The 27,397-nt window shown below is 47.1% G+C and overlaps 1 long non-coding RNA gene and 1 pseudogene across 1 annotated transcript; one reads left to right on the top strand and one right to left on the bottom strand.

Moving 5' to 3' along the window:
* Positions 1 to 2,057: 2,057 nt before the first annotated feature.
* LOC121477788 lies at positions 2,058 to 6,811 on the bottom strand. The gene is made up of 3 exons (XR_005984376.1): positions 6,683 to 6,811; positions 2,920 to 3,040; positions 2,058 to 2,265 (listed from the first exon to the last, which is right to left on the bottom strand). It is a non-coding gene; the product is annotated as an uncharacterized LOC121477788 (long non-coding RNA).
* A 4,948-nt stretch (positions 6,812 to 11,759) lies between these two features.
* LOC121478284 lies at positions 11,760 to 13,074 on the top strand (annotated as a pseudogene).
* The last annotated feature ends 14,323 nt before the right edge of the window (positions 13,075 to 27,397 follow it).

Genomic DNA, 27,397 nt, shown 5'->3' with positions numbered 1-27,397 from the left:
TAAGGATTTTCTAAGCATGAAAGTAATAGAAGAACCACAAAGGAAAAGATAATGAATGTGGCTGCATAAAAATTTTAAACTTCTCTATATTATAGACTCAAGCATGATAATCAATACCACTTTTTAAAGGGGGCAAAGGTCAAAGGAGATAATTCACCAAGGAAGAAATACAAACAGCTAATATGCATATGGGGAAAAAAATGTTCGATCATGTTCATAATCACAGAAATGCAAGTTAAAGCAGCCATAAGATGTCAGCTCTCACCTATCAAATTGATTTTTAAAAAGTGTAATGACTTTCAATGCTACAGATGAGATGCGTGCTCCCTCACACTGTTGGCAGAGGTGCAAATTGTTATAACCCTCCTGGAAATCAGTTTTCTAATATGTATTGAGAACTGTAAAATTTTGTCTTATACCAGATTCTTCAATGCATAAAGGGCATGGTTTCAAAAGGAGGGAGAGGTAGTATGAAGAGATATTTATAAGACTTATCAACGAATGCAAAACGTGGACTTTTGTTTGGATCCTGTTTCAAACAAGTTGTCTGTGGGAAGATATTTTTTAATTAATTAGAGAAAATTTGACCTAGCCAGATATTAGATAATATTTAGGAATTGTTGTTAGTTTTTTTAAGTGTGCAAATGGTATCCTGCTTATGCTATAAGAAGTCATTGTATCTGTTTGAGAAGAAAAACTTAACTTTTACAGGGGAAATAATACAACATCAGGACTTGCTTTAAAACATTCCAATAAAAAAAAAATAGGGGATCCCTGGGTGGCTCAGCAGTTTAGCGCCTGCCTTTGGCCTAGGGCACGATCCTGGAGTCCTGGGATCAAGTCCCACATCGGGCTCCCGGCATGGAGCCTGCTTGTACCTCTGCTTGTGTCTGCCTCTCTCTCTCTCTCTACGTCTATCATTAAAAAAAAAAAAAAAATCTTAAAAAAAAATGAGGATGGGATAGATAAAACTGTCAGAATTTCAGTAATCGTCAAAGCTGAATGATAACACAGGGTGTCCAGCTCACAACTCTCTCCGACGTATATTTGAAATTTTTCCATAATAAAAGGTGTTTTTAATATATCACTTGAACCAGTCATCCTGCTTTGAGGTTCTAGTCTAAGGAAATTTTCAAAGATATGCACAAAGATTTATGTAAAAAAGATATCAACAAGAAAACTAGTCATGAAAGAAAAAAAAATCCATTAAAGCAAAATATCACATAATAGGTTGTGACATAGCTAAAGAACTCTATACTGGGCCACTGTTGGAAAAAGATATTTTTAAAAACACATATTGGCCTTTGGAAAATGTTCGTGTATTAAGCGATGGGGGAAGGGGAAGCAAGATACAAAATTATAATATTCACTATGATCCAAATTATCTTAAAAATGAATACATTTGCAGAGGGAAAAAAGGCCAAAAGGTTAAGAGTGGTCATCTTTGGAAGGTATAATTACAAATGATTTCTATTTGCTTCTTTAAACTTTTCTATATGCAACAAGGTGGAAAAAATGTAATTATCTTAAGAACTGGTGCCAAAACTCCTCTCGGAAAGAATCTGGCTTTGGGCAAACAGCTTGATTTGTACATGGGCTAGAAGCTGAATCCTTGAGGGCCTGGCCCAAAGGGAAGCCAATATCAGGCCCAGCTCCATCTCAGGGCAATATAGCGGGGGTCAAAAGAGCAGGGGAGGCTTGGAGAATGTAAACCAGAGGGGAATGCAAAGAACTCCCGGTGAGGAAAAAAAAAAAAAAAAAAAAAAAAACTCCTGGTGAGGGCTTTGAGTGTCCTCTGCTTTGGGGATAGAGGGGCCAGATCATTTCACCTGGAACTCTGAGAAATCATGTCTCCCCTGCGCCCCAGCCGACATCTCAGCAACTTGTATGTTCCAAGGATTCTGCAAAAACAGATATTGCTTCTAAAATCAGAAAGAAAATTAAGGAAAATAAAGTCTCCTTTTTTAATTAATTAATTTATTTATTTATTTATTGACACACACAGAGAGAGAGAAAGTACACAAACAGGGGGAGCAGCAGAGGGAGAAGCAGGCTCTCTGGGGAGCAGGAAGTCCGATGTAGGACTCGATCCCAGCACTCTGGGATCATGATGTGAGCTGAAGGCAGCTGCTTGACTGATTGGGCCACCCAGATGCCCCTAAGTCTTCTTTATCTCAACCTGGAAACTGCCTTTCTGGAGCCATCCCCGATCACTCCCCATCTGAATCCATCCAGAACGAGTTGGCTCTGTCCCTCCCCTGCAGCCTGAAGGGAGTAAAGATGGTGCTCACTTCCCTGGTCGACCTTAATTCCTATCTGGTAGCATCTGGGTTTTCAGCTAATTTCAGCCCACTTAGAAAAACCCTATCCAGTTTGTGGGGTTTTCCCACACTTACAGAACCAGTCTCCTCGTGTCACCCTCACAGCCCTCACCAGCTGGCGTTTTCTCCTGAAAGATCTGAGCCCCAGCTCCTTGGGGCTCCTCCTCCCAGCTTCTAACTTCTGGAGCACACCCCCCCCCCATGATGCCTCGGTGTTCAGTTTTGATCTTTCCAGTTTTCTGATGACCACCTGTCCTTTATATGAAACACTTGCTATTAAAGTAGCTGCTGTGGTTTCTGCCTCCTGATTGGCCCTGACGGAGAGACTGCTGCGGAGTATCATCTTCCCCCAGTGAGTTCCTAATGGATGATTTTACAGATGCACCTAGCTCCCACCTGTCTAGAGGTTGCTGGGTCCTGTCTTCCACCCCATTGACTATCCCCCCCAATCTCACTCCATCTACCTGTGTGCTTAACTAACCTAGGGTCCTCATCTAAGTCCCTAATTAAAACACAACCCAGGACAGAGACCTCGGTATGCCACTGAGGACCTCCCTCCCTTTCCCCCAAAGCACCTGCCAAGAGGCCTTGCTCTCACCTGGGTACTTGAGAATCACACCGGAGCTGAGACACGTGGAAAGCCATCTATGAGTCATCCCGAAACTGCAATCCAGCACAAGTGGGGCATGGCTGGCGTCAGCTGGCATTGCCGGGGCTGCCTGTGGAGGGAATGGGCCTCCACAGTGAGAACCTGGCATCTCCATCACCCCAGAGTGCCATGCCTCACATCAGGAGCCCCTGGGCCTCTTTCCCTTGGAGCACATTCACCCAGGTCCAGTGTTTACGCGGTTTACTAACTCCACAGCAAAGTAGCAGCACAAATAATATCAAAGGCCTATTTTGTAAATTGCATGTAAATTATATAATTTTCCCAGGAATGATTTTTACATCTAATTAGCACAAATTGTCCTACCCAAAAAAAAAAAAAAAGTTGCATCCAAAAATAGCACGTGAGTTTTGGTACCTTTATTAGAAATGCTTCCTTAAAAATGGAAATAAGCAATCTCGCAAATCAAAGGGATTCCAAGGTCAGGCTTAGGGACCCCAGCTTCTCTTGGGGAATCCAGGAGGTGCTTGGAGGAGAGATCTCATTGAGAAGAGATTTCTTAGTCGAGAAAGAGAGGCCCACCAAAGGTGGTCTCATCTCTGGGGTTGGGGAGTTGAACCCCAGAAGAGAAAGAGACATAAATACTAATCAGGTATATCCTTTATGTCAGGGATCAGGCCCTGGGCTAAACACCCCCCCAATAGGTAACGTCCTCTTTGAGGCTTCAACCAGAGCAGTTGTCCCCACACAAGGACTTCTGGGCCCAGACTCCTTTTTTTTTTTTTTTTTTTTAGATTTTATTTTATTTTATTTTATTTTTTTATGAGAGACACAGAGTGAGAGAGAGAGGGGGGCAGAGACACAGGCAGAGGGAGAAGCAGGCTCCACGCAGGGAGCCCAATGTGGGACTTGATCCTGGGCCTCCAGGACCACAACCTGGGCTGAAGGTAGCGCTAAACCGCTGAGCCACCCAGGCTGCCCCCTAGATTCCTTTTTATGTCAAGGCTCCCTCCTGAGTCCCCTCATGCCAGCAGCAGACAGGAAAGGGAAGGAGAAGATGTGTGCAGAATGCCCACTCTCTCTTAACCACCTCAACTCAGAGGTGTTATCACTTCTATATTCCACTGGTAACAAACTAGTCAGAACCAATGGGCAGAGGGAACAGAGCTAGAACAGTGAGCCTTGGAAATTCCTGACAAGCACAAGACATGGGCACTGCTGACTCTGCCCCAACACTCAGCACAGGACCAGGTCCTATAGCCTTCTCCCCATAGACAGGGGTTGGCTCCATCTGTTGGTTGGATTCCTGGTCCAGACTCTGCTGAGAACTCCTCAGCTGACCATCCGCCTAGAAAGGCATGTCATTTCTGTTTAGGGACTCTGGCTGCACAGGATCACATTCACCCATCTACAAAGATGGCTGTCAGATGGGCTCAGGCCAGGCCTGCCTCATCCCTGGGACACCTGTCAGGGTGAGGCTCCTGGTTGCCACCCACGGCTCTTCATTCCTCCACCTTGCTTGCACCCCACCACTGAGTCCTGTTTTCATTACTTAGGACTGTTACAAATGGAGGGGCTTAAAGAAACTTATTGTTTCACTGTTCTAGAGTCCATGATCAAGACAAAGCTGGTGCCTCTTGAGGGCTGTGAGGGGGAATGCAGCCCAGGCACCTCTCTGCCTCAGCTTCTGGCCCTCTACTAGCAATCTTTGGTGTTCCTTGGCTTGATGCCAAGCCTTCAGCTTCCCTTGGCATCCTTCCTCATACCATCCTCCCTCTGTGCCTGTCTCCATGCCCAAATTCCCTTTTTATAGGGACAGTCATACTGGATTGACCTTGTTTTAACTTGATTATCTGCAAAGACCCTATGTCGGAATAAGGTCACTGTCATGGGTATTAGAGAGGGACTTCAACACTGGCAGGGAGGATAGTGGGGAGAGGGCACAATTCAACCCACAACAAGGTCCCAGCATGCTTTGAATTCTTAGCTGAAAATACCTTGACACCCCTGGGCAACCCCACCTTCCCAATAGTTAGAAGGGAGAGGGCTCTTCTGATGAGAACACCCCCACCTCCCATCCTCAGGCCCAGAATGAGTGGCTACAGGAGGCAGGTGTAAGAGAGGAGGAATTCAAGCAGCCAAACTCAGAGTCCTGCAAAATCAGTAGCCTCATGATGACTAATAATTATTAAGTTATTAATAAGGATTAATCTGGATCCCTCCAAAGATTACAGAGGAGGCTAGCTCCTAGCATGAAACAGATGGATAAAAACAACTCAGAAGAAAGCTGCTCACTAGCCTGGGGACCAAGTGGCCCAGTGTCAACTTCTGGGGCATATGGCCTCAGAAACAGACCTGGGTGTGAATCCCAACCTGCCACTTTTGGGCTAAGACACCTCGAGCAAGCCCATCCCTTCCTCCCAGGATTGAGCGAGCGTTGCATAAGAGGCATTTGCCAAGTGCCCACGCAGAGGGTTGCTCTCTAAGTGTTTGCTGAGGCTCACAGGGAAAGCTGGAGGCTGGAGCCTTGCTGAAGCCTGAGCACAGAGTCAGGGCCACACGAGCTACAGAATGGTAGAGTCATTGTACATAATCTGCATAGGACTTCTTGCTGCTCATTGATGGCTGCCAACCCTGAGCCAGTAACACCTAAAATAGACACGGCGTGGTGGTAGAGTTGACAACTCTACCAGATACACACACAGACACACAGACACAGACAGACAGACAGACCAACACACACACACACACACACACACACACACACATTGCTGCCTGGGTTTCAGAGCCCTGAGCCCATTCCAGGCCTAGGGCCATCGTTTCCCTTCTACCCTATTTCACTTTTCTTCTGAGGCTCTCAGAACCTCCCCTTTGGAGGTCCTCAGCAAGTTTATATTTGGGAATAATTGTAACGTAATTTGATACATAATTAGGGCAGGATAGAAGACTGCGCTTTTAACTACCCATACATCCCCATCTCATTTAAATAATTCCTAATATATCCAAGCAGGCTGCCTTGCACGGCACTGATGTGTATTGAGCTGAGGATAATGAAATAAGGGATGGGCGAGGGGAAATGCTATTTCAGAGTCTGAAGATCACCAATTAATGACATGAAAAACCGAGAGGGACTCTGTTCGCTTAATGTCCCCCCGGGCAAGGCACAAATGCAGACCCCTCCCAGCCTCCCCATTCAGCATCCCCAAGGCAATTAAGAGAAGCCAGAGGGACAAGGTGGGCGGGGAGAACGAGTACAGAGGGGACAGGGCTGGTGCAAGGATGGCCCCTACCACCACCGCCAAGATAACCATTTCCACTTCCCAAAGAGCCTCCACCCTGACCCGGCTCCCCCTGCTGCCTCCCCTCATTATCCACCTCATATTGATCGGGCACCTACTGTTTTATGCCAGCACTGAGGTCTAGCCATAGATTCGTGGGCCCTGTTCTAACGGAACAATCCACCCACTCAGCCACTGGCTCATCACAGCCCTTGATCCTGAAGGACCCTCAGTCCCTCTGCACTTCCATCCCAGGCCACCGGCCACTCACTGTGCTCTAACCTCATAAGATCAGGGGCTTTGCACATGCTGTCCCTCTGCCTGCAGACCACCCTCACTCCTCCCTGGCTGGTTTCTGTCCATCCTCAGGCTTCTCTTACATGCTCCTTCTTGGAGAGGCCTTCCCAGACCCCCTGTCATTCACCCCAGCATCCCATGTATCTACCTCATGGCACAAACCACAATATATAACTTACATATTATATTCCAAAGCTCCAAGCAGCAGGGACCATGTCATATTTTCTCCTATGTAGCCTAAGCCTAACACAGAACAAGCGCAGAGTAGGTATCAGTGCAAACGGTTCATGGGTGTTGAATGGATGATTCTATGAAAGAGAGAGAGGTAGTAAGCAGCACTGGCCTCGCGCTCCTGCTTAATGCACCCCCTCCAACCTCCTCCATCACATGTTTCTCTGAATACCCCACCACCTGGCTCCTCGGGGAGGCTCATACCTCCTACTGGTGGCTTTTCTCTCAGTTACCCAAGACCTCTGCATTCCCGTCACCTGTACCCCATCAGCCAACTCTGGGACATTACAGTGTGGCTTCTCCAAGTGTGATTACTAAACAGCAAGGCGCCACCATCATGTGGAGAGACAAGGGGTCTGAGTTGGGGCTGGAATGGGTCAATGAGCATACTTCTGGCAGGAGCTGAGATATGGTCACACGAGACAGAAGTCACATCTTGGGGTGGAAGCCCAGGCCGGCTAGGCCTCAGCAGCTGGGCTTTGGGGATGGGCCAAGAGAGAGCAGCTAATGGTCCTACACTCTGAGCTGTGCTAGTCTCTTAACAGAAACAAGAGATCCTCCAGCATCCTTATGCCTCTCCACCCCTACCACACACACACACACACACACACACACACACACGTTTTCCCAGGAATAAGGCCTCAGCCCACAGCGCTAGGTGTGAACTTGACATCCAGAAAATACTTGCTCCATCAACACAGCCCACAGGACTCCCAAGGGGAGAATTGGGGGATTTCATTTTTCTTCCAAAAGGCCTCTTAGCAGATTTGTTTGACTCATGGGATCTGGATTCACATCCTCTCTCTGCAAGGAGCCTGGCACGGGGGTGACTGAGCTATCCCACAACCCAAGATGGAATATAGGCCAAAGTGGTTCCTGCCCGGGAACACAGCCTTATCCCCCTGTCCTCACTCATCTGCCATCACCCCGGTGCCTGCTCGTGGCCGGGGCATGGGACCGCTTGGCAAAGCATCCTGGGATGCAAGATCCAACATGTCTATCCTCCCTGACCTCTTGCTCTGTCCTCACTAGCCTGGGAATCTTGGCAAGCACCTCCAAGGTCATTAGCTACATTCCTAGATAAACACCAGGGCCCCACACACTGGAAGCACTGCGTACCTTTAGGACAGACTTGTTCCCCATTGCCAGCCTCTCTGTGGACCAGACAGACCACAAAGTCCAGGACAGGCCCCATCTTAAACACAGGACCCTAAAGACCACCACAATGAACAGTCAACACATCAGACCTCCTCCTCCTGGCTTTTCAGTTCAGAAAAGGTGCTCAGCACACAAGGGTTCCCTCCAGGCCTGGGCAGCACGGTGGAGGGCTGGGAGCTCCAACTTGGAAACCAGACTGCTTCACTCCAGACCCAAGCTCTCTTGCTCCCTGGCTTTGTAGCCTTGGCTCATCACTTCCCTCTCACCGCCTGGCTCTTCACTCATAAGTGGAGGTAAATGCGATGCCTGTTTCCAAGAACTGCTGTGAGATCAAATGAACACAAGTTTGAATTAGTCCTCAGGTTAATACCTCAAGTTAATGTCCTGTTTTGCCTAAAACCATCCCAGATTTAGCTCTGAAAGTCCTGCACCCCAAGAACACCTCACTCTGCCAACAACAAACAGGGGTTATCCCCCTAACAAAATATATGTGTATATTTATATATGAGATGCCTGATGTGTAGCAAGTACTAAATAATATTTTTTTAAAAAAGGAGGGAGGACATCTGGGTGGCTCACGTTGAGCGTCTCTGCCTTTGGCTCAGGTGGTGATCCCCGGATCCTGGGATGAGTTCCACATCGGGCTCCCCGCAGGGAGCCTGCTTCTCCCTCTGCCTATGTCTCTGCCTCCTTCTGTGTGTCTCTCATGAATAAATAAATAAATAATTTTTTAAAAAATTAAATAAATAAAAACCCCTGAGCTGGGCATCAGTGACATCACCTGCCAAAATGTGCTCCTGCCCCTTGCCCAGCCCACCACCCCCCCACTTCCATGGCAGGCTCACAGATTGATGTGGGGCCAGGCTCCCCATTCAATGCCTGGAGCAGGACTTTCCAGACCCCCGTGTGAGGCAGACCCCTTCCCCTGCTGGCCTGGGACGCCTGGAGGGGTCCCCGCACCCGGAAACATCCTGTCCGGTGGCCCCTCCTCTGGCGTCAGAGTCTTTCTGCTCCAAACAGATGGGCCCCCGGGGGCCACCCCCGCAGCCTAGGGAAGCCCCAGCCCCTTTCACACTCAGGTAAAACTTTAACCAGAGGCCTTTGGCGGCGCACTGGGCCCTGCACTCCCATTCAGGGTATGATAAATGGCTGCTGTCACAGCGACATGAATGCCAATATTGAAGAGCCCCGCTCTCTGTCTCCCTCCCTTTCAGGCTGCCAACTTCTTCTCTCTTAAGCCACCGGGCGTCATTCACGTGTCACCTTCTACTGAATGCCCCCCCCGTCAGAGACCCTTGCTCCCGCTGCCCCCGCCTCCCACCTGCCCACCCCACCCCCTTCTCCTGCTCCCCAAATCCTCTCCTTTCCCATCCCTCCTCCAGCCCCAACTGGCCCCCATCCCAGGCCAGGAAGCTCACACTCATGCCCCTATCATCCAGGCTGTCGCCACCAGGACAACTGAGCCCAGGCACAGGAACTCACAGTTCTGTCCCCACAGCTCTGGCACCATGTCACCATTCCTAAAGGGAAGGAAGGCAAAAATCAAACAGGAGCCCCAAAACGTAAATGAGAAGAGGACAGAGTCATAGTGCCCTAATACAATGGTTTTTACCCCAAATGCCAGACTATTATAATGGGCTGAGTCCAGGTTGTGTTTCTCTGGGGAGAGGAACCAAAGATTCCATCAGATTCTCCAAAATGGATCAAGGATTGCTGCTCAGAGGCTCTGCTCATCCCAAGAGGGGGCCTGGCAGCACTGGAAATCGCATAGCTACTCCACGTTACGGTATCAAAGCCACACTGTTGAAGTAGACAACCCCACTCCTGAGGCCTCCTCCATCCAAGTGGCTCTCAACCCTCCCCGATGGTGTAAGAGGGAGCCACACACTGGACAGCCAAGGACAAAGGGGCCCAGAACCCACCACAGAAAGGAACACGGTGGTGGGTTCTGGGCATTTCTGTAGCGGGGAGAAATGCTATTTTCTTTGAGGACAGGAAATAGCTGCGTGCTGGCCTATCTTTGTCAGAACCCTTGTCAGCCCTGAGACTCGTCGGTCCAGTAGCCGAGGAAGCCAAAGATATGTTCCATACATCAGGGGCTGCTAAGTAAGCTACCTCGTCGGCATGTTAAACAGAAAGGTGTCATTCATTCAGAAAAGTGCTGCTCATTTCATCACTGAGACGACTTTCAAGAGGCTTTCATTTTGGTGACAAATGGAGCTGCATGGCAAGGGATATGGGAAGAGTATGGTGACCTCACAAGAGCCAGGGCCCATCAAGACTACCTTCCAGTGTGTCTGCACCCACCCTGGGGACCAGAATGCCAGGGGCTGTCTTGAGACTATTTTTGCATGTTATAAACCTCTGTACATTGTGAGAAATACCTGAGGGCACACACGTGAGACATTGCTAAGTCCACTGCTCCCCAGAATTCACACAATGCAGAAGGAAAGGAGGGCCTTCCCTCACTTTCCACTGGGTCTTCCCTCCACCTCAAATGGGGGAGCCGCCCCTGAGGTAAAAGAAATACCACATAAAGGGATTCCTGGGTGGCCTCGTTAACCTTCCAACCCTTGATTCCAGCTCAAGTCATGATATCAGGGTCATGAGATTGAGCTCTGTGTCTGGCTTCACGGTCAGCACGAAGTCTGCTTGAAATTCTCTCCCTCCCTCTGTCCCTTCCGCAGCTCACACTGTAAATAAATAAATAAATAAATAAATAAATAAATAAATAAATAAAATCTTTATTTAAAAAAGTGCCATACATGGGCCTACCATAGGATATGGCTGGCCCCTGGTGGTTTCCCAAATACAGGGCTGAGGCAATGGACATGGCCCATGTAATGCCCTCCAGAATAGAATTCTATGGTCAAATACATTAAGAAAACACAGCTTGTTAAAACATCTTTCTTAGAGAGCCATGATGAAGATTAGCTGATTCAGGGCTCTACAGAATCCTACAGTAAATAGACTTGATTAACTCAGGGCTTCCCAAACTCACTTGACAAATGCTGAGCCCTTTCTTATGCAGAATGACCATCAACATTCCAACAAATACACAAGGCACATCACCTACAGGAGCTCACCCTGTATCAATAATAACTCCAGCTAAGTGTAATTATTATACCATTAGACAGATCAAGGTCATGAGGCTCTAGAAAGTTGAGTGGGTCGTCTTAAGTCTCCACAGATAGCACCCAGCAGAGCTGGGATTTGTCTGACTGCTAAACCAGTTACATGACCCTCTGACTTCTGAGCCATTGTGAGAATGAATTTATGAAACAGAGACACCATCCCCATCAGAAGCAAGGAAAGACAGTAGCATTTTAGACAGACATAGAGCCTGCTCTGTGTCAGGAAAGGAAAAAGGATGGAAGAAGGTAAGATGCAAGAGTGGATTCTGAATGCTACCATAATCTTCCCCAAGGGGTCTTGCTTGTGAACAGTCTCATCAACAGTAGCTTCTTCCAAGCATCTTTCCAGTTGCCGCAATCTGGAGGTTTGCCCGAATTGTGATATATTTCCTGCAATGGTTTATTTCACCTCCTGATCAGGCCTGAGGGCTGCCAAACATAGACCAGCCTCTCCAACCCACTTCAAAAGAAGCAGACAGGGATCCCTGGGTGGCGCAGCGGTTTGGCGCCTGCCTTTGGCCCAGGGCGCGATCCTGGAGACCCGGGATCGAATCCCACGTCGGGCTCCCGGTGCATGGAGCCTGCTTCTCCCTCTGCCTGTGTCTCTGCCTCTCTCTCTCTCTGTGACTATCATAAATAAAGAAAAAAAAATTATAAAAAAAAAAAAAAAGAAGCAGACAGGTTGTGAGGAGGTCACACTCAGAAATCAGAAAGAGGGGACAAAGAGAAACGAGGCCGGAGCTGTGGGAGCTTTTTCTGCCCGCGGTGTCTCAGATTCATTCTTAAGGAACTGAGAACTTAATCTTCCAAAATGTCAAAAAGACCATCTTAATGCCGCACTTCCCACCCCAGCTCCTGCAACACAAATGCCCAGCACACCAGGGTTTGTGGGATACAATCCATACAGTCGTCTCGCCTACAACAACTACAGGCTGGGAGGGAACCCGGGCACCAACAGCCGGGTCATGGCATCCTCTGGTATTACGATTCCAAAACCCCCAAAGCCACCAGATAAGCCACTGATGCCCTACATGAGGTACAGCAGAAAGGTCTGGGACCAAGTAAAAGCTTCCAACCCTGACCTAAAGTTGCGGGAGATTGGCAAGATTATTGGTGGCATGTGGCGAGATCTCACTGATGAAGAAAAACAAGAATATTTAAACGAATACGAAGCAGAAAAGATAGAGTACAATGAATCTATGAAGGCCTATCATAATTCCCTCGCATACCTTGCTTACATAAATGTGAAAAGTCGTGCAGAAGTTGCTTTAGAGGAAGAAAGTCGACAGAGAGAGTCTCGCATGGAGAAAGGAGAACCTTACATGAGCATTCAGCCTGCTGAAGATCCAGATGATTACGATGATGGCTTTCCAATGAAGCATACAGCCACTGCCCATTTCCAGAGAAACCACCACCTCATCAGTGAAATCCTTAGTGAGAGTGTGGTGCCAGACGTTCGGTCAGTTGTCACAACAGCTAGAATGCAGGTCCTCAAATGACAGGTCCAGTCCTTAATGGTTCATCAGCGAAAACTAGAAGCTGAACTTCTTCAGATAGAGGAGCGACACCAGGAAAAGAAGAGGAAGTTCCTAGAAAGCACGGATTCATTTAACAATGAACTTAAAAGTTTGTGCGGTTTGAAAGTAGAAGTGGATATGGAAAAGGTTGCCGCTGAAATTGCACAGGCAGAAGAACAGGCTCGCAAAAGGCAAGAGGAGAGGGAGAAAGAAGCAGCAGAGCAAGCTGAACGTAGTCAGAGCAGCATGGTTCCCGAGGAAGAGCCAGCTGCTAGTAAGACGCAGGAGAAGAAGGATGACGAAAGCATCCCTATGGAGACAGAGGAGACACACCTTGAAGAAGCAACGGAAAGCTAACAGAACGGTGAAGAAGGCACATCTACTCCTGAGGACAAGGAGAGCGGGCAGGAGGGGGTGGACAGTATGGCCGAGGAAGGGACCAGTGATAGTAACACTGGCTCAGAGAGCAACAGTGCAACAGTGGAGGAGCCACCAACAGACCCCACACCAGAAGATGAGAAGAAAGAATAAATGTTGCCTCGTTTTATGTGTTCTAAATATTTTTTAAATGAAAAAAAAATGTATTTTGAGTAAAAAAAAGGAAAGAAGAAAGAAAGAAAGAAAGAAAGAAAGAAAGAAAGAAAGAAAGAAAGAAAGAAAGAAAGAAAGAAAGAAAGAAAGAAAGAGCTAGAGGTGAAATATCAAGGGGCAGGAGGCCTGGCCTGAGCCTAGTCTCTGAGGTCCTGCAGCAAACAACTTTCAAGGTTTCCACCCATTGTAGGCTCCAGAAAGAGATGTTGAGTAGCCTAACCCAGTCAACATGTGGCATTCTCTTGCCAATGATTATGGGTCCAGTGATGATGGGCACATGACCAAGGTTGGGCCAATCCCTTTTTTCCCTCTGTATTAGCTATCTAATGCTGTATAACAAATTATCCCAAAACTTAGTGGTTTAAAGGAGCAATAACCATATATCATATCTCAAGATTTCTCCAGGTCAGAAATTCACAAGTGGCCTGATTAGAACATTCCAGCTCAGGGTGTCTCTTGAGGTTGAAGCCTAATTTCAGCTGAGGCTGTCATCTGAAGGCTTGACTGAAGCTGGAGGATCTGCTTCCAAGGAGGCTCACTCATGTGACAGGGCAGTACAGGCTGTTGGTGGGAGGCTTCAATTCCTTTCCTTGTGGGCCCTTCCACAGAGCTGAGAGTCCTCACAACATGGCTGCTGGCTTCCCAATTAAGCAATCCAAGAAACTGTGGACAGTTGTAATGACCTTTACGACCCAGCTGCAGAAGTCCCACTACCACTTCCACTGTGTTCCAGTTGTTACGAACAAGTCACTAAGCCCAACATTCATTCAAGGATAGGAGGATTAGACCCCACTGGTTTTTTGTTGTTGTTGTTGTTATTATTATTATTATTATTATTATTATTATTATTATTCAAGAGAGAGAACACGAGCAGGGGCAGAGGGGTAAGTGGACTCCCCTGCTGAGTAGGGAGCCAGATGCGGGGCTCTATCCCAGGACCCTGGGATCATGACCCAAGCTGAAGGCACATGCTGCACTGACTGAGCCACCCAGGTGCTCCAAGATCTCACCTTTTAAAGAGAGGAAAGCTAATATCTTTCCACTCACAGTTCTTCTCTTTCCCTTGATGCATCACTCATCCTCAGCGGGAGTCCAGCACCTGTAGTCTTTTTGACATAATTAATTCCTCCATTGACTAAGCCAGTTTGAATTTGATTATGTGTTACTTGCAGCCAAAGGCACTCTGACAGACACAGGTTTTGAAGCAATTATGATGCAATGTGGTGAGCCCATAATCAAAGTATTCACAGTTCTTCACTGAGACAGCAAAAAAAAAAAAAAAAAATCTACTAACTCAGCTTGGTGAGGACCAGGAGAGGTGATCCCTGAACTGCAGTCATGATTGGAGCGCTAGTATTGCTGATTTGGGGTTTTTGGTATTTTGTGTGTGTGTGTGTGTTTTTTTTTAATTTTGGTTTTATTTTACAACAAGAATTGACTTCTATTTCTAGGCTACAGCCTTAAGATGAAGCATTCAGGTGTCTCTCTTGATGAGTAATTCTAGATTTCTGTTACAAAAAGAAATCTTCCATTATTTTAAAAAAAAATGTCTTGACAATTCTGTGATGTCAATATGTGATTTTAATATCACATTTCTATACACTAGAGACCTCAACCCTTATGAAAATCAAATGCAAAAAGAGGAAAATTTAGCAAATTGAACCTAAATCAAGACTTGCCTCATTATTATTAAAGAATAATCACCCTCACATTAGTGAGTTAACTTTAAAATATCAAGCTTAAGTACTAATTAACCTTCAGTTGACGCTTTACATAAATTTTATTATGGTTACTTTACAAAGTAAAAATATCATTAATAATGTAACATGTTCAATGCTATAATCTTTCAGATACTGTGATTAATAGAAACCATTTCTTTAATTTTCCAAAATTGCCATTTTTAAATGATATTAAGCCTGGGGAGGGTGAGGGAGAGCAGAAGTCAGTTCATGGACATCCAACCAGGTCACACTGACACTGGGCAAATATCCTGAGGGCTGGGTCTAGTGACCACACAGTAGCTACATTGTCCATCAGAAAAGCATTTGGTTAGGGCATGTTAGGTTTGGGGCTCAAATAAGCATCCCTGAGTTTTTCTTGATACCTTCCCTAGCTGGTGACATGGAAAGAACCCCAAATCCAGATCAAATGGAACCAGGCACTCAGCACATGTCCTAGTTACCAAGAGACATGAGCAACCCAGTTCACTCTTCTCAAGAGAGGGGACAGGGGTCCTTCCCACAAAATCCTGTATCCCAGCTACTTAGTATATTCCTGAGAACTGAGGAGCTATGGTTGTCATCATGGAAGAGTTCCCATGTGCCAGAATTTCTAAGAAATATTCCCTAGGCATTATTTTATTATATCTTCATAATGACCCTGAGAGGTAGATATGGTGGGGACTGTCACCGAGTGTCAATGCCCATGTGTTCCTCTAGACTTTTTCCACCATGGCTGCTAGTTTGGTGTCATTAGGCAGAGCTGTAGCTAGTGGACCATAGGTAGACGTGATGGATAACACTCCCAGACCTAAGCCCCAAAACCAAGGTCTGCAAACACTTTCTGTGAAGGGCCAGGTAGTAAATAAGCGAGGCTTTGCAGGCCCTGTGGTCTGTCAAAAATACTCAGCTCTGCCACCGTAGAGCAAAAGCAGTCATTGACAACAAGTAACCTAATGAGGGTGTCTGTTCCAATAAAACTTTATTTACAAAACCAACCAGAGCCTACATTTGACTTATGGATATAGTTTGCCAATCTCTGTCCTAAAACTAAATTCTCATTCTTGAATGGCTTAATACAAAGGATCCAGCAGAGAGCCTTGAGGAGGCCTTAGGGGATGACAGAGCCACACAATGGAAGAGCCTACGCCCCTGAGTCACTGCTGTAAGGGGGCCACCTAACCTTAATTGTACTATAACCAAAGCAAGAAATAACTTGCACTGTGTTTGAGCCACAGAGATTTGGGGATTGTTTGCCATGCCCTCTTGCATTAATTAACCTGATTAACAAAGTAGATTTAATTGTCTACCTTCTTCTAGCCCAGATAACTGTCTCTGTCAAGTTTTGGAAGAAGCCGATTCAGTGACAGCCTACTAAGTATAGACCTAACTATGTATTATCCCTGAACTGGACAACAGCCTTGCATACACACAATACTACATCTTCTTTCATACCACTGGCCTTGGATAATAATTGTTCCTTTGTGGCAGCTAAGAAAGATGAGACTCCAAGAGGGAAGTGGTCCTCCCAAGTTTATAGAGCAAAGAAATACTAGAGTCGGGTCTAGGATGACCAACTCATCATGTTGGGACTTTCCTGCGTTTAGCACCCAAAGTCCCGCACCCATCCTGGGCAACAAGGCTGGTTGCTCAACACCCAGAACTCCAGCACAGGTCTGACTCCAAAGCCCATCCTCATGGCCTCTCAGAAAGGGGGATGAGGAAGGCCCAACTCATCTTGGCCTGATCTTCACAGGAGGCCTCACATACCAGCACCCATACCAGGTGCGCTAGACCTGGGAGGTCAGCAGGGAGCCATGTCATCTCCTCCTCCCTCCAGGCCTCAGGTCTCTTCCCTGAAGCAGTGAATCGGGCATGCATTTTAAATATACACTAGCTTGAGTGTGGAAGTCAGCCCTGACATCTATAAAATGGCACTAAATTCTGCTTTTATGAGCTCTTGCTACATTCTGCGGAGTGTTTTATCACACTCACTGGAAGTTTACTGAGGAGAGTTAATAACCCAAAAATACTGTGGCCTGCCCAGCTCTGGATTGAGGAGCAGTGGATCCCCCAGCCCATCATATCAGGGGAGCTATTCAAACTGATGCCATAGGCACCTCCGCATCCACCTGTGCTGTCTTACCCAGGCCCCGCCCACTGCTTCCTTCTTCCATCCATCCGTCCATCCATCTGTCCATCCATCCATCCTGCCAGCTGCTCAGGGCCCAATCCCAGGATGGGTGCTCAGGTGGTCAGGGAAGGACTCTCTGCAAGGGTGGAATCTGAAGGTTGAGAAGAAGCTGCTCATGCCAGAAACAAAGGGAAGAGTATCCCAGGGAGAGGGAAGAGCATAGGCCAAGGCCCTGAATCCTGTGACACTTAACCCAGGCAGAGAAAGGCTTCCCGGAGAGGAGAGGAGAGGAGAGGAGAGGAGAGGAGAGGAGAGGAGAGGAGAGGAGAGGGCCAGGACAAATCTGTGAACAGTCTGGAAGAGACAGGCAGAGAAGGGAACATCCAGAAAGGAAACAATAGAACAGAGAGCTGGGAGAGAGAACCAGGCTGGAGGGAACCAGGCCTGGGCAGGGAGGGGGCATCTCAAGAAGAGAGAGCCCAGTGGTGTTGCATAGTACAGAAAAGCTGAGTAAGAAAACAAACAAAGGGGTCCCTTGGCTTTGACAATGTCAAAGTCACAGATATGTGCTGAGTGCCTACTGTGTGCAAGGTTCTGTGCCAAGTTCCAGAGAAGCAGATAAAATAAAACACAGTGGGGGTGCTTGGGTGGCTCAGTTGGCTAAGCAGCTGCCTTCAGCTCATGATCTCAGGGTCCTAGGGTCGAGTCCCACATCAGCAGGGGGCGGGGAAGGGTCCCTGCCCAGCGGGGAGTCTGCTTCTCCCTTTCCCTCTGCCCCTCCCCACCCCTGCTAATGCACACTCTCTCTCTCTCCCTCTTTCCCAATCTAATAAAGAAATAAAATCTTTTTTAAATTAAAAAAAAAACACAGAGGTTTAAGGAAGGAGAGGGGGGAACAGAGAAATATTCAAATAATTAGTGACCTGTGTTTGATGCTGTGGGATCCCAGAAGAAGGGGGCAGAAGTAACACTAGCTGGGGAGTTGGTGGTTCTTGTGAGAAGACAGCACAGCTGATTTGGGCTGTGAGGAGTGAACAGGAATTTACTAGATCAGTAGAGAGAGGAAACACCATGGGCCAAGCAGCAGAGGCCTATGTTCAGGAAGGCAGAAGTTTCCTTACCCTGGGAGATCAGGGGAGGTGAGGCTGGGGTGGAGGGAGGTGGGGAAGGACCTCCCCAGCCCTGCCAAGGAGTCCACATTTATTCTCCAGCAACAGGGCAGCATGGAGAGAGACAGCATCCAATTTGCACTTTAGAAAATAATCTCAGGGGCAGCCCGGGTGCCTCAGCGGTTTAGCGCTGCCTTCAGCCCTAGGCCTGATCCTGGAGACCCCAGATTGAGTCCCACATTGGGTTTCCTGCATGGAGCCTGCTTCTCCCTCTGCCTGTCTCTGCCTCTCTCTGTTTCTCTCATGAATAAATAAATAAAATCTTTAAAAAAAAAAAAAAAAAGAAAAGAAAAGAATCTCGGGGCACCTGGGTGGCTCTGTCAGTTAAGCATTGACTCTTGATTTTGGCTCAGGTCACAATCTCAGGGTCGTGGCATCGAGCCCCATGTGGGACTCCGTACAGAGTCTGCTTGAGATCCTCTCTCTCCCTCTCCCTCTGCCCATAGCCATATCCCTATTTACACTCTTGCTCTCTCTCTAAAATAAATAAAATATTTTTTTAAAAAAAGAAAAGACAGAAGAAAATTATCTCTGGCTGTGGGTCCCAGCCCAAGCCCTGACACTAACCTGAGTGACCTTCAGCAACTCCCTTCTATGATCTGGGCCTCAGTTTCACCCCTCGGACAGGGGAAATGAGACTATCCTCTCCCACTCTTACAATCTGAGGGCTCTGTGATTATTACAAGAGTCAGCTGTTCTGAGAGTACCTTTTGTTTATATACAGCCAGTACAAATAAATTCATCACATAGATTCAGATTTTCATAATCATCACTTGCCCTGAGTTTTTGAGAAGTTTCAGGGATCCCTGGGTGGCACAGCGGTTTAGCGCCTGCCTTCAGCCCTGGGCCTGATCCTGGAGACCCCGGATCGGGGTCCCACATCGGGTTTCCTGCATGGAGCCTGCTTCTCCCTCTGCCTATGTCTCTGCCTCTCTCTCTCTCTCTCTCTCTCTCTCTCTCTATCATAAATAAATAATAAAAAATAAAAATAAAAAAAGAAGTTTCAGCCCAAAAGACTGTTGGGTTCAAGCACAGCACCAGCACATCTAAGAGACTTTTTCCCAGGTCCCTCGTGAGGATGAGAAGCGAAAATTCCGTTGTAGCCCAGGGGAAGGGCTGACATTTGGTGAGATGTCTGTGTTTAAATCCCACCACTTGACATCTGTTTCCAATTAATCTGCCCGTGTTAAGAGGGATGCTGCCCGGAGCACACGACTCACGCTCCATTCCAGACAGGCAGAGGGAGGCAGCCATAAAGGGTTAGTGCAAACCCAGTCCACCCACTCCCTCCTGCTCACACCCCAGGGGCTCCCACCTACCCCCAGGACCACCGAGGCCTGCACGGTGCCTGAGGATGCGCCCTATGCCCCTCTCTGCAACTTACACTACAGCAATACCAGGCAGGATGAGTTTGAAGAACTAAAAAAAAAAAAAGCCAAGATCACCAGATAAACTGAGTGGAGAGCAGCATGAGGTGGGTGGGCAAGTAGGCAGGGGCCAGACCTCACAAGGCCCAGCAGGCTGGAGGAAGGAGTCTTGTTTTTCTTCTAGGTCTGGTGGGAAATGACATGGTCCAGTTTGATCTCTCCAGCCACTCCATGGAGAATAAGTTGTACAGAGGTGAGAGTAGGAGGAGACATCATTTCAAGCTGCACTGGAAAAGGTGAAACTATGGAGACAGTAAAGAAACCAGTGGTTAGGGATCCCTGGGTGGCGCAGCGGTTTGGCGCCTGCCTTTGGCCCAGGGCGCGATCCTGGAGACCCGGGATCGAATCCCACGTCGGGCTCCCGGTGCATGGAGCCTGCTTCTCCCTCTGCCTGTGTCTCTGCCTCTCTCTCTCTCTCTCTCTGTATGACTATCATAAATAAATAATAAAAAAAAAATTTTTATTAAAAAGAAACCAGTGGTTGCCAGAGGCCAGGGCAGAGGAAGAAAAGAATAGGCGGTCATGGAGGGTGTTTGGGGCCATCTAACTACTCTGTATGATACTATAAGGATGGACGTGTGTCATCATGTTTGTCCAAACCCACAGAACGTACATCATCAAGAGTGAGCCCTAATGTAAACTACAGACTTTGGATAATGATGTGTCAGTACAGGTCCATCAAGTGTAACAAATGTCACGTTGGTGAGGGATGGCACTGATGTGGGAGGTCCTGCATGCTTAGGGTGGGGATATGTGGGGAAATCTCTTCACTTTGCATTCACTATTTTTTTAAAAGATTTTATTTATCTATTTGACGGAGAAAGAGAGAGCACAAGCAGGGGGAGCAGCAGGCCGAGGGAGAGGGAGAAGCAAGCTCCCCGCCAGGACCCGGGGATCATGACCAGAGCCGGAGGCAGATGCTTCACCGACTGAGCCACCCAGGCACCCCTGCATTCACTACTTTTTGTGAACTTAAAACTGTTCTAAAAAATAAAATTCATTAGTCTAAAAAAAAGTTGTTTTTTAATCAAATTACCTGTTTCTGTTCACTTGTTTTAACGTGGCAAACAAGAAAACGTGAACTCTCACGTGTGGCTCTCACTATGTCTCTACAGGCTGGCAGTGAGTTAGAAGGGGTGGTGGTTATTGGGACAGACGAGGGTGGTGGTGGTGAACGCAGAAGGAGGAGCCGCACCTGACGTGTGTGTCGGAAGTAGCATTGGTAGATCTTGCTGATAAAATTGGATGTCGGGAAGGAGCGAGGGAAAGGGGAATATCGGGGATGACGGCTGTGGTTCTGCCTGATCACGTGGGTGGATGGCGGGGTCACTTCCTTGAATGGGAAGACTTAGCAGAGGGAAGACAACAGGAGGAGAACAGTGAGTTCCTTCGGGACAAAGTGAGTTTGCGATGCCTCTAAGATGCCCAGTGAAGCTGTCAAGCAGGCAGTTGGACACTTCGGCCAAGTCTTCAGAAGCAAAGTCTGGGGAGAAGACCTAAATTTGGAAGCAACCACTTGGAAAAACTAGGTCCCGCCTCTAGATGTGAATCTCACAGCAGACAGACAGACAGATGGACACATGGACAGAGATGTTAAGGCACTCCCCCGCTCTCTCCATTAGAGCAAAGCCTTCTGAATATGCAAATGTTCGCTCTGGCTTTGAATCTTCTCTGTATGTCACCAGCTTTCTCCTCTTCACCACCCCCACCTCTCCATAAACCCCCTTTCTTGGCTCGCCCACCCCTCAAACTTGCCGGGCAAAAACTCCAGCGGAGGCACCCATGGCAGACAGTCCTCGTCAGAGTGCTGTGGGTCAGGATGTTTGCACAAATGCCTCACAGCATCATTTATCTTGAGGGATGTCAACTCGAAAAATGTTAGTTCATGTCACTGTCGGTGTAAATGCCAAAAATTAGCTTTCTTTCATCAGAAAAAGGAATAATTAACTTTGCAACTGTTTCCAAAACTGCTAATTAATGGGTTTTACCCACTTGATTTGTCAGGCTACGTTGCGAGCCGAGCAGCGCCTGAGCCCCTGGAGGATTCCCATCCTCCCCTTGTCTCTGGCCCCCACAGCCAGAGTGGGAAGAAGTTTCAGGTAAACAAGCGAAGAAAAGCAAGACCAGAGGAAAATGCTGCTATTTTGGAGCTGAGCATTTTTCTTTTCCTTTCCAAATCGGCCTCCCCTGACTTTGCTCTCCCACATGACCGTCCCCAGTTGATCTCATGGTGCCTTAGTTGATGGGGTCTCCACCCACCTGTCACCCAAACCTGGAGATCAAATCGCATGCCTCGCTCCCTCAACCAAGGTGGCAGGCATGGTGGTTACAGACTCGCGCCCTGGAGGCAGGCAGATGTGGGTTTGAAGGCCAGGTTGAGTTCCTGCCAGCCATGCATCCTTAAGCAGGACACTTCCCCTCCTGCTACCTCCGTTTCCCCATCTGTAAAATGGGATTCATAGCAGACCTACGTCTGGGCTTGTCAAAAGCTAAAGCGAGATGACAAATGCACAGTCTTGGCCACATTTGTTTGTTGATATAGGAAGTCATCAATAGGGCTCTTAGCACATCTACCCCATTTACATCTACAGGGCTCCCCACTCCGGCACCCCCCTCCCTGCCCTCACCTGGACTGTTGTCTCTTGGCTGAGGGCCAGCCTATCCTCCACTGGGATTGCCAGAGAAGTGCCCATCATGCAAATCTAGCATGTAGTGAAGTAGATCATTGGTCCCTATTCTTACTCCACTACATGAGGATTATACAGCCATACCCTTTACCCTGTAACTTTGCAGAGCCTCCCACTGTAGATGGAGTGTACTTCCCCACCCCACTGATTTTTTTTTTTTAGTTTTTTCTTTTAATTGTAGTTAGAGACACATAAAACTAACCATCTTCTGCTTTAGCAGGCTGCTAGCAATACTGGCTGCAGGTAACTTTAACCTGTACCCTTCTCTGGAGAATTGCCACGGGCTAAACTGGATCTGTCAGCTTCTAGCCAGTGATTAATTGACAAGGGAGGGGTGTGTCAAAGGGGCTTAAAGTGGAATCAAGGTGGAGATGCACTTTTTTGCTCCAAAACTCTCCACTGGACCAGACTGAAGCCTATCTCTAGCTAACATCACATCCTGACTAACCTTTCTTCCTCTGTTTTATCATGTTTCCTTAGCTTCCCTTCTCCTGAAAGTGGTCTCCCAATAAAACATGTTCACAATAATCCTCAAGAGTGTAACAAATGGTAGTTGTCTTAAGGCACTGAGTTTTGAGGTGTTTTGTTACATGGCAAAATGTAAACTGATACAATTCGAGCACACAACAGATGGAATACCATCCAGCCATTAAAAATGATGATGGGACCCTGCATCGACTCCAGAACAATGACTTGTTCAAAGCAATGTTGCTTGAGAAGAATCCATCACAATAGGGTATGTACAGCAGCCTTCTTTTTGTTAAAAAAAAAAAATTAGTGCATGTTTCCACGGGATAGTCAGGTACAGAGAAATGTCCAGCAGGGACTTCAGCGGTCAACGGTGTCTATCCTTGTGTGGTGGGATTATGGACAATATACTACTTTTGTCTTTGCACTTATTTTATACCATCTGGTATTTAAATTGAATTTTCTTTTTTATTGGAATTGAAGTTCTTTAAATAACAACAGCAAAATTACCAACTTAACCATTTCTAACTGTACAGTTCATTAGTGTTAAGTACATTCACACTGTCATGCAACAAATCTCCAGAATTCTTTCCTCTTGTAAAACTGAAACTCTACATCAATCAAGCAATCATTCCCCTTTCCCCCGGCCCCCAGCCCCTAGCAACCACCATTCTACTCTCTGTCTCTATAAATTTGTCTATTCTAGGTACTTCATATAATTGGAATAATATCTATTTATCCTTTTGTGACTGGCTCATTTCATTCAGCATCATGTCCTCAAGGTTCATCCACATTGGAGCCTGGGTCAGAATTTCCTTCCTCTGTAAGGTTGAATAATATTCCTGTTGGTGTTGGACTTAGCCATGTGACTTGATCTGGCCAATTAAATGTTGGCAGAAGGGTAGGATGCATGGAGGATCTTTAAATGTGCTTGCATAGCTTGACTTGGCTTCCTACCCTCCAGACCCACACTGCTGAGGTAGGGCCTCTGCCGATTACTCGCCTACAATCCCATCCCTGCCCAGGGCCCTCTCTGGATGCATTAAATGTGTACTTCCCAAATAGAGATGGGGGCTCTTAGCTTAAGAGACCTCTTGATAACGCATCCTCTCCCAGCCAAAGATATGCCTTCTCCCATCACAAAAATACCACCACACAACTAACTCTAAGGCCACAGAACAAGAAGGCTCACAGGCAAAATGGAGATGTTCAAATCATGCCATTCACTGAACCAAATAAGACACACACATATGCAAATCAATAATAAAACACATGAGGTTGGTTGACACATTTGAGATGGGGTTTAAGTGAGTAGAATGGCCAAATGACCCTAGAATCCTGGGATATGTATGATTAATATGTCCTGGCTCTTTCCCCCATCACGTCAGCCTACCCTGCTGATGTGTGTGGTTCAGAGGTCCAGAGGAGGTTTGAGCAAGTGCATCCAACAGATGGACAATGCTTGGGTTAATAACACATATACTCTGTTGAAGAGACAAGGCAAGTATGTGTGCCTGACTACCGTTACTGCTTCACCACTCACCTCTGAACAGTACTGGCTTTTATCTGCATTCCTTGAACAGAGCACATGTGGGGGGAGAACAAGACCAGGATTGGTAACACCCGTGGGTAGCCAATTTAAGGATGACCTGTTGGAAGTGGTACAATTGTGACTTGATCTTTCCACCCATTTCTATTTATAGTACTCTCGTTTGTTTTACCATATAAGCCATTCAATCTAGCTATGATTAGCAGGTTGCTAACATTCTTACCATCTACATTTAACACATCTTATGAATTCTGCGTGAGTCTCAGAAGCTTACTCATTGTGTGTACTTAACACATCCTCTAAGTTTTGCCTCTGTTGCATAAGCGACTAGCTTATATACTATCTATGCCAAACATTTTGTAGAAGATCCATCCCATCCTATTTGTTTTTCTTGTCCTTTATAGCAGAATTACGTATTCTCAAGCAATACAGTAAACACACGTTACACTTTCCAAACCACCCACGTTCCTGCAACTCCACCACTCCAACCCAGTCCAAGCTACCACTATCTTTCACCCAGTCAGCTTCTAACTGGTCTCCCTGCTGCCAGCCTGACCACCCACACAACAGCCAGAGGATGCCCTCTAAAAGGGAAACTCTCTTCTGGCTCCATCTGGCCACTAAGTCTGAACTCCTAAGTGGCATTAAGGCCTATCGTGATATGGACACAATACCTCTCCTTTCTTCATTTCCCACTGTTACCATCCCCATACCCTGCACTCAACACCAGCCCCACCTAGAAGGAGCTCCTTCCCAGGTGCCTGCTCACCCCTGTTCATCTCCTACACTCCAAGTCAGAGCCAGCTCAGTGGTGATGTGATGGCTAGTTTTATGTGTCAACTTGACTGGGCTAAGGGAATTCTCAGAGAGCTAGTAAACAATATTTCTAGGTGTATCTATCAGGGTGTTTCTGAAAGACATTGGTATTTGATTCAGTAGACTAAAGAGATCTGTCCCCACCAATGTGGGCAGGCCTCAACTAATCCACTAGGGACACAAATGAAACAAAAGGCGAAGGGTGAACTCTCTCTTTCTTCTTGATCTGGGTTGTCCATCTTTTCCTACCTCAGACATCAGAGCTTCCGGTTCTCAGGCTTCAGGACTCTAACACTTACGCCAACAGCCCCTCGCTCTTCAGGCCTTCAGCCCTAAGCCTGAATTATACTCCTAGATCCCCTGGTTCTTCAGCTTGCAGATGCACATAGAGGCACTTTTCAGCCTCCGTAACCACATGAGGCAATTCCTTTAATAAATCTCTCATATCTATCTATAGATCGATCCTATTAGTTCTGTTTCTCGGAAAACTCTAACTAACAACATCTCCCCTGGAAATCATTTTTGGATTCTCTCCCCGGTAAATATTTAAGGAGAAAAGGAAGGAAGGAGAACAGAAAAGGGAAGGGAAGATGGAGAAAGAGGAGGATGAAGGGAGAAGAACTAGAACTATTGTACCATAGAAGGAACTAACTCAAGAGGTAATAATTATCCTGCTCCTCTAGGTATTTAAGCAAAAAACTGAAAGATGTCTGCAAAGGGAAAAAAAAAAACACAGAAATTATTTACACACAGAATGTGCATGATCTTTCCTTGGACTCTGGATCTTCCAATTAACTCTTGATGCTAAACAAACTACCCCTATACTTAGTGGCTTAAAACAACATGCATTTTGTTATGTCCCATGATTTTGTGGCAAGGTTCACCTGGACCGTTTTCTGCTTCATGTGGCTCTGACTATGGTCACTTGGTGGGACTCAGCCATCTGAGCTAGGCCGGCAGGTCCAAGATGGTGTCACTCACAGGTCTGGACGTTGGCAAGGACTAGAAGGTTGGACTCAGCTGGGCACCTCCCCTTCTCTGTGTAGACTCAAAGTCTGACCACCAAGCATGTCCAGAAGTGGGGCCAGACTTCTTAGATGGCAGCTCAGGCTCCAGAAGACCAAGGTGGAAAGTTCCCAGGCTTTTTAAAAACTAGACCCCTGGGCAGCCTGGGTGGCTCAGTGGTTTGGAGCTGTCTTCAGCCCAGAGTGTGATCCTGGGGACCCGGGATCGAGTCCCATGCCGAGCTCCCTGCGTGGAGTCTGTCTCTCCCTCTGCCTGTGTCTCTGTCTCTCTCATGAATAAATAAATAAAATCTTAAAAAAAAAAAAAAAACTAGACCCACAACTGGCATAGCAGCACTTCTTCCATGCTCATTTTTGGCCAAATCAGTTACAAGCCAGCCCAGATTCAAGGGGAGAAGAGATAGACCCCATCTCTTGATGAGGGGAATGTCAAAAATTTTGCAGCCATCCATAAATTCCCAGTGCAGAACTGATGACCACACCTCCAGAAAGCCTTGCCAGGACTGGGAACAGGGCAGGGAAATCAGCTCCTGAATCCCTGACCCACGGCAACTGTGAGAGATAAGATGTTTATTGTTGTTTAAAGCCACTTCATTTGGGGGTAATTTGTTACATAGCAACAGATTCTAAATCTGTACGCCTTCTCCAAACTGCCCTGTCCAAAACTGGGTCCTGAGTGGAAGGACACCAGAGACTGAACGTGTTATGTACTTTAGGATAAGAAACTAAAGAATTTAAGGAAATTATCAGACCAGGTCTTCAAAATCTGCTTTCTCAGGGACAATTCACATTCATGTATTCATTTAACAAATATTTATGAGTACTCACCATGTGCCATGCACAAAGCAAAGTAGTAGAGACAGAAGGATGAGTAAAAACAGACATGCTCGGGAAACTACAGGCTTCTATAAGACTCTCCCACTGTGGGTCCTGTCCTGCTCCGTAACCTGGAAGGTTCACCTGCAAGGCAGGTCCTGCCGGATGAAGATGGGCACCAGGCACCTTTGAGCATTCACAGCCCCTCTAAGCCCACTTGCTCTCTGCTCTGGCCAATGCATGTTAAGGGCCTTCCGTCCCATTGCTGGGACCTAGTGCTCTGGCTTCTGGCTTCCCTGGGAAGCTCCAGCCCCAAACCAGAGCCACGAATGGCAAGGACAGCCTGGGCATCAGCCTTGTGAGCTGGCCCCGCTAAGTCCAGCCCACCAGTCCCGAAGTCACCCGGCCCGTGCCTCCTTGTGCCTGCACGGGCTGCGGGCTGCCCCAGCTGAGC

Source organism: Vulpes lagopus, chromosome 18, assembly GCF_018345385.1.
Source record: "Vulpes lagopus strain Blue_001 chromosome 18, ASM1834538v1, whole genome shotgun sequence".
In the NCBI taxonomy this organism is placed as follows: Eukaryota; Metazoa; Chordata; class Mammalia; order Carnivora; family Canidae; genus Vulpes; species Vulpes lagopus.
The sequence above is the reverse complement of the archived record's forward strand: the minus strand, read 5'-3'. Positions and strand labels throughout refer to the sequence as shown.